This window comes from Triticum urartu, chromosome 6A (genome assembly GCF_056163025.1).
Source record: "Triticum urartu cultivar PI428250 chromosome 6A, HENAU_Tu73, whole genome shotgun sequence".
In the NCBI taxonomy this organism is placed as follows: domain Eukaryota; kingdom Viridiplantae; phylum Streptophyta; class Magnoliopsida; order Poales; family Poaceae; genus Triticum; species Triticum urartu.
Genome location: NC_141878.1, coordinates 386,065,712 through 386,077,063, shown reverse-complemented (window position 1 = coordinate 386,077,063; position 11,352 = coordinate 386,065,712).

The following is an 11,352-nucleotide window of genomic DNA, read 5'->3' as shown; positions in this document are numbered from 1 at the left end:
CGTGCGTGCTACAGTAACCGATCTGCCTGATCCAGATATGAAACTGAGACGGTTGACTTCTCCCCGAAACCCTAAAATTTTATGCATACTTTGACGCATCATAACTTCATCACCCACTAGTAGAAAAAGGGCCTATTGTCCCGATTCGTAAGGGCCTTTTGTCCCGGTTCCTGAGCCAGGACTAAAGGGTCGGTACTAATGCCCTATCCCTTTAGTCCCGGTTCAATCCAGAACCGGTACAGATGGGCCTCCACGTGGCCTGTGCGCGGAGCCCAGGCAGGAGGGCCTTTGGTCCCGGTTGGTGGCACCAACCGGGACCAATAGGCATCCATGCGTCAGCATTTCTGTGGCTGGGGTTTTTGTTTTTTTTGAAAGGGGGGTGGGGGGTGGGGGTTTTGGGGGGTTAATTTAGGTGTTTAATATATTGTGTTAGCTAGCTATAATTAATAGAGAGAAGTGTCCTCTCTTATGTCCGTGCTTGGTCGACGCTACGTACTATACATACGTATAGAGAGGACTAGACACGCTAGCTAGCTAGTAAGCAAACGAAGGAAACAGAAGATCATCATGAACATATATGCATACAGAGCGAAGTGATATCGACCACCTCTCCTCTCCGAGAGATTGGTTGAACAACAAGTTCTCGTATATCTTCCCGACACTACCGGCTACATATATACAATAATTATCTCTTACAAATATAATCTCCTAACATACGAACTCATGGTCCACATAGTATTCTCCATCTTCAGCGATCACGTGGTCAAGAAAGAATGCTGCCAATTCCTCTTTAATTGCTCGCATGCGAGCTGGTGCTAGGACTTCATCCCGCTTCCAAAACATCTAATTTGAAGAAGGGGGTCAATACATATATATATGAATGAAAGAAACTCAACACAAATGATGGTAATAAAATAAAATTGTAAATGTTGTTATTTACGCACTTCATATTGTTCGTCAGAGTAGCCCCGCTCACAGGTCGTGTGGCGGATGAACTCGCAAACGTAGTATCCACAGAAATCATTCCCTTGTTCCTGCAATAACCACTTTACAAGAAATAGAGGTCAATCAAACTGATAAGCAAGAATGCCAAATGGTATTGATTAAACTAGCGCTTGAATCACTAGGAGATGCGTGGAACATGCTACTATATTACTTACTTTCGGGTGTCTAAATTGCAGCTTCTTCGGGAGTCCCGGAGCTTTTTTGGTGAATTTTCTCCAAACCCTGCCAGACAAAGAAAACAATTACTTGATATATCAGGAAATGAACAAAGTTGCTGATATGGTGGATAATGATCGATTTAACTTACTTCTCGAGCATTTGAGTAATGTCCGCATAGTCTTGGGGATCTTTTTGTCTTGAGTCTAAGACGGTAAGTAGTCCCTTCTCAAGCTTAATCTCTAGGAGAATATAGTGGAAACTGCAGACGCATGCATAACTCATCAATTACATTACTATAACCTTGACTAATATATAAGGGAAACTGAATATGCACAAGACAGTAACACTCACTTGAAGTTGTAAGGAAAGAGTATTATATCTTTGTTTTCATTAATTACCAACGATCGTAGCAAGTTGGCCTTGGTATCTACGGCATGAAATTTAACCTGAGTTGCATCTATGAGATTTGTGTTAATGAACCCAATATCACCGATTTTTCTTTTCTTCAATTTGACGATCTTCAATCTGCATAATATAGTGAGGATAATTATAAATACATGCAATGAAAGAGCTGAGCTATATAGAGAGACTTAATGATAGAAGTAGTACTACTTAGAGACAGTAGCAGGTGACCGTTGCTTTATCGAGGGCCAATTGATTGAAAAACTGAAAGAACTCCTCAAATGGAACAGGCAACAGTTCAATTCCAATGAGGTCATGCTCCTTTTTAACTCTCACATACAAAGTACTCCTCCCCCCAGACTCTCTGCAGATTTTCAAGTACCAATCATGCAATCTTCGCATCATCATTGATAGAGACCTTTCATCTTTGACGAGAGGCTTCCCGTAGTCGTATCTTTGTATCTGCGCCTCCATGATATCATAATGTACATCGTCGGGCAGGTAATCTCCAAGATTGCTATAACCAGGCACCATCCTCGAATCATTAGTGTCGATGTCGCTAGGCACCTTGAGCGGGGGGCACGATTGCTTCGCTTGTCCGCCGAGCTGGGCAATTTGTTCCCAGCTCATCGTTCTTTCAACCTTTGATCACTGACAGTACATCCCGACCGCTCCGCTTCAACAAATTCCTTTCCAATAATGCGCTCATAGTTGCCTTTCAGCAAAGTCTTGGGTGGTCTTGTCAGGGCAGCCAGAGTGCGCTTTGCTTTCACCGGATCTACCTTCTCCTCCGGAGGTGGATGTTTCTTTGCTTTCACCCCTTCAAAGAAGTTCCTCACTTCTTCTCACGCGATCTCGGCGTTCTCCTCCGGGGTCCTCTCATATGGTAACTTCTCTGGAGTCTTCAGAGAAGGACCGAATCTATATGTCCTCCCGCCTCTGGCTGTACTACTAGACGCTGACAGAGCAGACGGAGCGGTTGTCTTGTTTACTTTCTTACGAGGCGGAGGAGAAGGACTACGACGCGATGGAGCAGCCGGAGCGGCGAAAGGTCTCTTCCGCCCTTCCTGACGAGGTGGAGAAGGAGGAGGCTGGCTGCTCGGGCGAGCCGGCATAGGCGGAGAAGGAGGCGGAGTGCCGCCACGCGCCGGAGAAGGAGCCGGCCGAGTGCCCTGATCGTCACTCGCCGGAGGAGGAGGCGGTCGAGGAGGCGGAGTGCCCTGACTCGCCGGAGATGGAGGAGGTGGAGGCGTCCAGTTCGGAAGGTTGATGAGCTCCTTCCGCCATAGGCATGGAGTCTTCAGAGCAGAACCCAGCCGAGTCTCCCCTTCACCGGTAGGGTGGTCAAGCTGGAGGTCCTCAAATCCCTCCGTTATTTCATCCACCATCACCCTAGCATATCCTTCTGGAATCGGCCGGCGGTGAAAATGTGTGCTGGGTTCAGTAGGAAAAACAGAGCCAACAGCCGCCTTGACCTTCATATTAATCCATTGCGTCATAAGGTGGCAATTTTGAGACTTGGTGATAGCATCCACGGGATAGATGGCAGGAGCCGTCAAGACATGCTCCGGCTGAAGCAGCTCGGTGGAAGCCACGCTGCTTCTCTGCTGAGATGGCGGGGTAGCTTCAGGGGAAGCTTCGGCAGTTCGTTTGCTGCGATTTGCTTCTCGTTCCTCTATCGCTTGTACCCTAGCGTGCAGCGCCTGCAGTTGGGTCTGCTCCACTTTCTTCCTCCTCTCATGGCATTTGTAACCGCCTGCGTCCAGAAACCCAACCTTCCACGGAATGGAGCCTGGCGTGCCTTGTGTCCGTCCAGGGTGCTCATGATTCCCGAGGGCCATTGTGAGCTCGTCGTTCTCTCTGTTTGGAACGAACGTCCCTTGCTGCGCTGCTTCGATATACTGCTGAAGCTTCTTGACTGGTATGTCCATTTAATCGTTCATCCAAATGCACTTCCCTGATACAGGGTCCAAGGTTCCGCCAACCCCGAAGAACCAAGTCCGGCAACGGTCTAGCCAGTTAATTGTCTCTGGTTCGATCCCTTTATCAACCAGATAATTCTCAGTCTTGGCCCACTTAGGCCGGTCCACGAGGTTGCCACCTGACCCCGTGCGATGGTGATGCTTCTTCTTCGCAGCATTTTGCTTGTTTGTCGCCGACATCTTCTTACTCTTTTTCGATGTCTTGTGGGCCACAAATGCGGGCCAGTGATCTCTGATCTTCTCATATCTGCCGCTTGAATTTTGGTGTCTCTTTATTTTCGACAAACTTATTCAGCTCTTTCTTCCACCTCCTGAATAGTTCTGCCATCCTCTTAAGAGCAAAAAACTTGATTAATTGCTCTTTAACTGGCTTCTCCGGATCATCATCTGGCGGTAGGGTGAAATTTGACTTCAGCTCAGTCCAAAGATCATTTTTCTGCATATCATTGACATAAGACACCTCAGGGTCTTCTATAGCCGGCTTTAACCATTGCTGGATGCTGATCGGGATCTTGTCCCTAACCAGAACCCCGCACTGAGCAAGAAATGCGCTCTTTGTCCGGAGGGGTTCAATCGGTTGACCGTCGGGCGCGATTGCTATGATCTGAAACTTTTCATCCGAGCTCAACTTTTTCTTCGGGCCTCGTCTCTTTACCGAAGTTGTGCTCGATCCGGAGGGCTAGAAAAAAGAACAAAGACTTAATTAATATGTGTACATACCAAAACAATGAATGCATCAATTAGCTAGTCAGCACAAGCTTAACTAATATATATACCTGGCCGGACTCGGTTCGGTCACCGGAGACGTCATCACAGTCTCCTTGCACCGGCATTGGGTCACCGAAGCCATCCTCACGGTCTCCTTCTTGCACCGGCATTAGGTCACCGGAGCCATCATAATCATAGCCAGCTGCTTCCAGACCATCGGTGTCGTTGAGAAACAACGAGCAGACGGCATCACTTCCTCGTGCGATTATGTCCCACAACAACTCTTCTTGTACTTCGTCTCGGGCAGTGTCCATAGTTTCTACAAATATTTACAACATGGCAATTATTATTCAAACATGACAGATGGATATATTAGTGGCAAACGTAGAACTAATATTAATTAGTGGCCTCGACGCTGCTTCTCTAGGGTTTGGGGTGGCCTCGACAATGCTTCAAGGATAAAAAAAGAAGAGGAAGAAGAAAAAAAAGAGGAGAAGAAAGAATAGAGGACTTACTCCTCTATTCTTTCTTCTCCTCTTTTTTTCCTTCTTCTTCCTCTTTTTTATCGGGAATGAGGGTCGTCGAGGTCACCGAGCGGTAGAGGAAACCCTAAATAGCAAGTATCGTGGGTGTGAGATACATGTGGCCGTCGGTGTCAGACACTACATCCACGTCCCACAAGTGACGTGGGCGTCGAAGGCCGCGTCACCTGTGGGACGTGGATGTGGTGTCCGACACCGACGGCCACATGTATCACACATCAATGATACTTCCTATTTAGGGTTTCCTCTACCGCTCGGTGACCCTGACCCTCGACGACCATCGTTCCCGATAAAAAAAGAGGAAGAAGAAGAAAAAAAGAGGAGAAGAAAGAGGGTCAGGGTCGCCGAGCGGTAGAGGAAACCCTAAATAGCAAGTATCGTGGGTGTGACATACATGTGGCCGTCGGTGTCGGACACTACATCCACGTCCCACAACTGACGCGGGTCGACGCCCACGTCACTTGTGGGACGTGGATGTAGTGTCCGACACCGACGGCCACATGTATCTCACACCGACAATACTTGCTATTTAGGGTTTCCTCTACCGCTCGGCGACCCTGGATGACCCTCGTTCCCGATAAAAAAAAGAGGAAGAAGAAGAAAAAAAAAGAGGAGAATAAATAATAGAGGAGAAGAACTCCTTTATTCTTTCTTCTCCTCTTTTTTTCTTCTTCCTCTTCTTTTTTATCCTCTTATACCTCTCATGTTCGACAACCCTCGACCCCTCGGCGACCCTAGCTCCCTCTCGACCCTCGTTCCTGATAAAAAAAAAGAGGAAGAAGAAGAAAAAAAAGAGAGGAGAAGAAAGAATCAAGGAGAAGAACTCCTCTTTTTTTCTTCTTCCTCTTCTTTTTTTATCATCTTCTTCCTCTCATGTTCGACGACCCTCGACCCCTCGGCGACCCTAGACCCCCTCTCGACCCTCGACCCCTCGGCCACCCTAGACCCCCTCTCGACCCTCGTTCCCGATAAAAAAAGAGGAAGAAGAAGAAAAAAAAGAGGAGAAGAAAGAATAGAGGAGAAGAACTCTATTCTTTCTTCTCCTCTTTTTTTCTTCTTCCTCTTCTTTTTTTATCCTCTTCTTCCTCTCATGTTCGATGACCCTCGACCCCTCGGCGACCCTAGACCCCCTCTCGACCCTCGACACCTCGGCAACCATCGACCCCCTCTTGACCCTCGACCCCTCGGCGACCCTAGACCCCCTCTCGACCCTCGACCCCTCGGCGACCGTCGACCCCCTCGAATGAACAAAAATTAAACTAATAAAAAAACATATAGCAACATATGAACAAAAACATATATCCACATACATACACATATACATTATATATATATGAAAAAAAAATTAAACTAATAAAAAAATAGAGCCGGGCGGTGGCTCACAGCGCGGGGGCAGGCGAGGGTGCCAGCGTGCGGGGGGCAGGGCAGCGATGGTGACGAGGAGCGGGTGGCAACGGCGACGGCGACGAGGCAGGGGCTCGGGGCGCCGGGGCGGCGCGCGCGAGCAGGGGAGCTCGAGGCGATGGCGGGGGCGGCAAGGGCGCCGGCGCGCGGGGGCGGGACGGGGCAGGGGCAGGGCGACGGCGACGAGGAGCGGGCGGCGACGGCAAGCACGGGCAGCCTGGCGTCGTCGAGGGCAACTGGCGAGGGAAATCTGAAAATTTCCCAAGTGTTGCTTATATAGCAAATGCTTTGGTCCCGGTTCGTGGCACAAACCGGGACCAATGCCCCCTTTAGTCCCGGTTGGTGCCACCAACCGGGACCAAAGGCCTCTTTTCAGCAGCCCAAAGGGCGGGAAGCGGCTGCCTTTGGTCCCGGTTGGTGGCACCAACCGGGACTAAAGTGGGGCATTGGTCCCGGTTGGTGCCACGAACCATGACCAATGCACTCCTTTAGTCCCGGTTGGTGGCACCAACCGGGACCAAAGGTGGTGTGCTAGAACTGGCGCAGTGCGGTGGGATGTTTAGTCCCACCTCACTAGCCGAGAGGGGCTTGGAGTGGTTTATAAGCTCTTCCGAGCCGACCACTTCGAGCTCCTCTCTACTGCAGGCTTACGGGCCTAAATCCATTGTCTGTGCCTGTGGGCCTACTGGGTCTCCTGCGGGCCTGAATCCTGGCCCATGGTAGGGTTTCTAGTCGTATTCAGGTCGTGGGGGCTCAGTAGGAGGCACTTTTTTGTTTTTTTGTTTTCTTTACTTATTGTTGTTATTTTTAAATTTTTTCTAGTTTTTTTGTTTTGTTTTCTGCATCATTTATTTTCTTTTGTTTTTTTCTTTATTTTTTAATTCTTTTTTTCTTTTAGTTTAAGAAAAATTATAAACTTTCTGTTAGTGCCATTAGTTTTCAAATTTGAAAACACTTTTTTTTGTTTTTTTGTTTTCTTTACTTATTGTTTCTATTTTCAATTTTTTCCAGTTTTTTGTTTTTTTTCTGCATTATTTATTTTCTTTTGTTTTTTTGCTTTATTTTTTAATTCTTTTTACTTTTAGTTCACCAAAATTATAAACATTCTCTTAGTGCCGTTAGTTTTCAAATTTGAAAACACCTTTTTAGTTTTTTTTTTCTTTTAGTGCCTATTTTTCTAGTTTTTTTTGTTTTGTTTTCTGCATTATTTATTTTCTTTTGTTTTTTGCTTTATTTTTTAATTGTTTTTGCTTTTAGTTTTAGAAAAATTATAAACTTTCTGTTAGGGCCATTAGTTTTCAAATTTGATAACACTTTTTTAGTTTTTTTGTTTTCTTTGTTGCTTTATTTATTTTATTTTGTTTCACTTACAACAAAATACTTATTGTTGCTATTTTTATTTTTCTCAGTTTTTTTTGTTTTGTTTTCTGTATTATTTATTTTCTTTTGTTTTTTGCTTTATTTTTTAATTCTTTTTGCTTTTAGGTCACCAAAATTATAAACTTTTTGTTAGTGCCATTAGTTTTAGAAAAATTATAAACTTTCTGTTATTGCCATTAGTTTTCAAATTTGAATAGTTAAAATTTGAATTCTTTGAAATTTGTGTGAATCACAAGTTTGTGATTAACTTTACTAAAAAATGAACATAGATGCACCTATAGAGAAAATTCGACCTAAATTCATAGTTTTCAAATGAACTCTGAAAAAGTTGGCATAGCATACTCATGTGTTACAAAGTTGGTTGCGGGACAAAGTCTTCACTTTTTCTTCGGTTGTGTCATTTTCTTATTGCGCCGTAATTAGGATGCTTGGGTCAGCCTTGACATTGAAGGGAGGAATTTCATGAAACATTTCATAATCTTCAGACATGTCTGTCTTGCCCTCCACTCCCAGGATATCCCTTTTTTCCTGAAAGAACTATGTGGCCCTTTGGCTCATCGTATGATGTATTCGCTTCCTTATCTTTTCTTTTTCTCGGTTTGGTAGACATGTCCTTCACATAGATAACCTGTGCCACATCATTGGCTAGGACGAACGGTTCGTCGGTGTACCCAAGATTTTTCAGATCCATTGTTGTCATTCCGTACTATGGCTCTACCTGTACCCCGCCTCCTAACAGATTGATCCATTTGCACTTAAACAAAGGGACCTTAAAATCATGTCCGTAGTCAAGTTCCCATATGTCCACTATGTAACCATAATATGTGTCCTTTCCGCTCTCGGTTGCTGCATCAAAGCGGACACCGCTGTTTTGGTTGGTGCTCTTTTGATCTTGGGCGATCGTGTAAAATGTATTCCCATTTATCTCTTATCCTTTATAAGTCAATACAGTCAAATATGGTCCCCTTGACAACAAGTACAGCTCATCACAAACAGTGTTGTCACCTCTGAGACGTGTTTCCAACCAACTGCTGAAAGTCCTGATGTGTTCACATGTAATCCAGTCGTCGCACTGCTCCGGGTGTTTGGAGCGCAGACTGTTCTTGTGTTCATCGACATACGGGGTCACCAAGGTAGAGTTCTGTAGAACTGTGTAGTGTGCTTGAGACCAAGAATATCCGTCCCTGCATATTATTGAGTCACTTCAAAGAGTGCCTTTTCCAGTCAGTCTTCCCTCATACCGTGATTTAGGGAGACCTATCTTCTTAAGGCCAGGAATGAAGTCAACACAAAACCCGATAACATCCTCTGTTTGATGGCCCATGGAGATGCTTCCTTCTGGCCTAGCGCGGTTACGGACATATTTCTTTAGGAATCCCATGAATCTCTCAAAGGGGAACATATTGTGTAGAAATACGGGCCCCAGGATGACAATCTCGTCGACTAGATGAACTAGGACGTGCGTCATGATATTGAAGAAGGATGGTGGGAACACCAGCTCGAAACTGACAAGACATTGCGCCACATCACTCCTTAGCCTTGGTACGATTTCTGGGTCGATCACCTTCTGAGAGATTGCATTGAGGAATGCACATAGCTTCACAATGGCTAATCGGACGTTTTCCGGTAGAAGCCCCCTCAATGCAACCGGAAGCATTTGCATCATAATCACATGGCAGTCATGAGACTTTAGGTTCTGAAACTTTTTCTCTGGCATATTTATTATTCCCTTTATATTTGACGATAAGCTAGTCGTGACCTTCATACTGAGAAGGTATTCAAAGAAGATTTATTTCTCTTCTTTCGTAAGAGCGTAGCTGGAAGGACCTTTATACTGCTTCGGAGGCATGTCGTCTTTTTGTGCAAACGTTGCAGGTCCTCCCATGCCTCAGGTGTATCTTTTGTCTTCCCATACACGCCCAAGAAGCCTAGCAGGTTCACGCAAAGGTTCTTCGTCACGTGCATCACGTCGATTGAAGAGTGGACCTCTAGGTCTTTCCAGTAGGGTAGGTCCCAAAATATAGATTTCTTCTTCCACATGGGTGCGTGTCCCTCAGCGTCATTCGGAACAGCTAGTCCGCTGGGACCCTTTGCAAAGATTACGTGTAAATCATTGACCATAGCAAGTACGTGATCACCGGTACGCATGGCGGGCTTCTTCCGGTGATCTGCCTTGCCTTTGAAATGCTTGCCTTTCTTTCGACATTGATGGTTGGTCGGAAGAAATCGACGATGGCCCAGGTACACATTCTTCCTACATTTGTCCAGGTATATACTTTCAGTGTCATCTAAACAGTGCGTGCATGCGTGGTATCCTTTGTTTGTCTATCCTGAAAGGTTACTGAGAGCGGGCCAATCGTTGATGGTCACGGACAACAACGCCTTTAGATTAAATTTCTCCTATCTGTGCTCATCCCACGTACGTACACCGTTTCCATTCCACAGCTATAAAAGTTCTTCAACTAATGGCCTTAGGTACACATCAATGTCGTTGCCGGGTTGCTTAGGGACTTGGATGAGAGTCACGGGCCAGGTGCTGTGATTGCTGCTCTGCTCCCCGAAAGGATTAATGCCATCCGCGCTTAAAGCAAACCATACATTCCTTGGGTCATTTGCAAACTCAGCCCAGTACTTTCTCTCGATTTTCCCCACTGCCACCCGTCAGCGGGTGCTCTCAACTTCTCGTCTTTCTTCTAGTCCTCACTGTGCCATCGCATCAACTTGGCATGCTCTTCGTTTCTGAACAGACGTTTCAACCGTGGTATTATAGGAGCATACCACATCACCTTCGCAGGAACCCTCTTCCTGGGGGGCTCACCGTCAACATCACCAGGGTCATCTCGTCTGATCTTATACCGTAGTGCACCGCATACCGGGCATGCATTCAGATCCTTGTATGCACTGCGGTAGAGGATGCAGTCATTAGGGATGCATGTATCTTCTCCACCTCCAATCCTAGAGGGCATATGACCTTCTTTCCTGCGTATGTACTGTCGGGCAATTCGTTATCCTTTGGAAGCTTCTTCTTCAATATTTTCAGTAGCTTCTCAAATCCTTTGTCAGCCACAACATTCTCTGCCTTCCACTGCAGCAATTCCAGTACGGTATCGAGCTTTGTGTTGCCATCTTCGCAATTGGGGTACAACCCTTTTTTGTGATCCTCTAACATGCAATCGAACATCAGCTTCTCCTTTTGACTTTCGCATTGCGTCCTTGCATCGACAATGACCCGGCGGAGATCATCATCATCGGGCACATTGTCTGGTTCCTCTTGATCTTCAGCAGCTTCACCCGTTGCGGCATCATTGGGCACATCGTCTGGTTCCTCTTGATCTTCACCAGCTCCCCCCGTTGCAGCATCACCATATTCAGGGGGCACATAGTTGTCATCGTACTCTTCTTCTTCGCCGTCTTCCATCATAACCCCTATTTCTCCGTGCCTCGTCCAAACATTATAGTGTGGCATGAAACCCTTGTAAAGCAGGTGGGAGTGAAGGATTTTCCAGTTAGAGTAAGACCTCGTATTCCCACATTTAGTGCATGGACAACAGATAAAACCATTCTACTTGTTTGCCTCAGCCACATCGAGAAACTCATGCACGCCCTTAATGTACTCGGAGGTGTGTCTGCCACCGTACATCCATTGCCGGTTCATCTACGTGCGTTATATATAATTAAGTGTCCAAATTCATAGAAGGTCATCATCACATTAAAACCAAAGTACATACATAGTTCTCATCTAACAACATATAGCTCTCCAGAGCATCTAA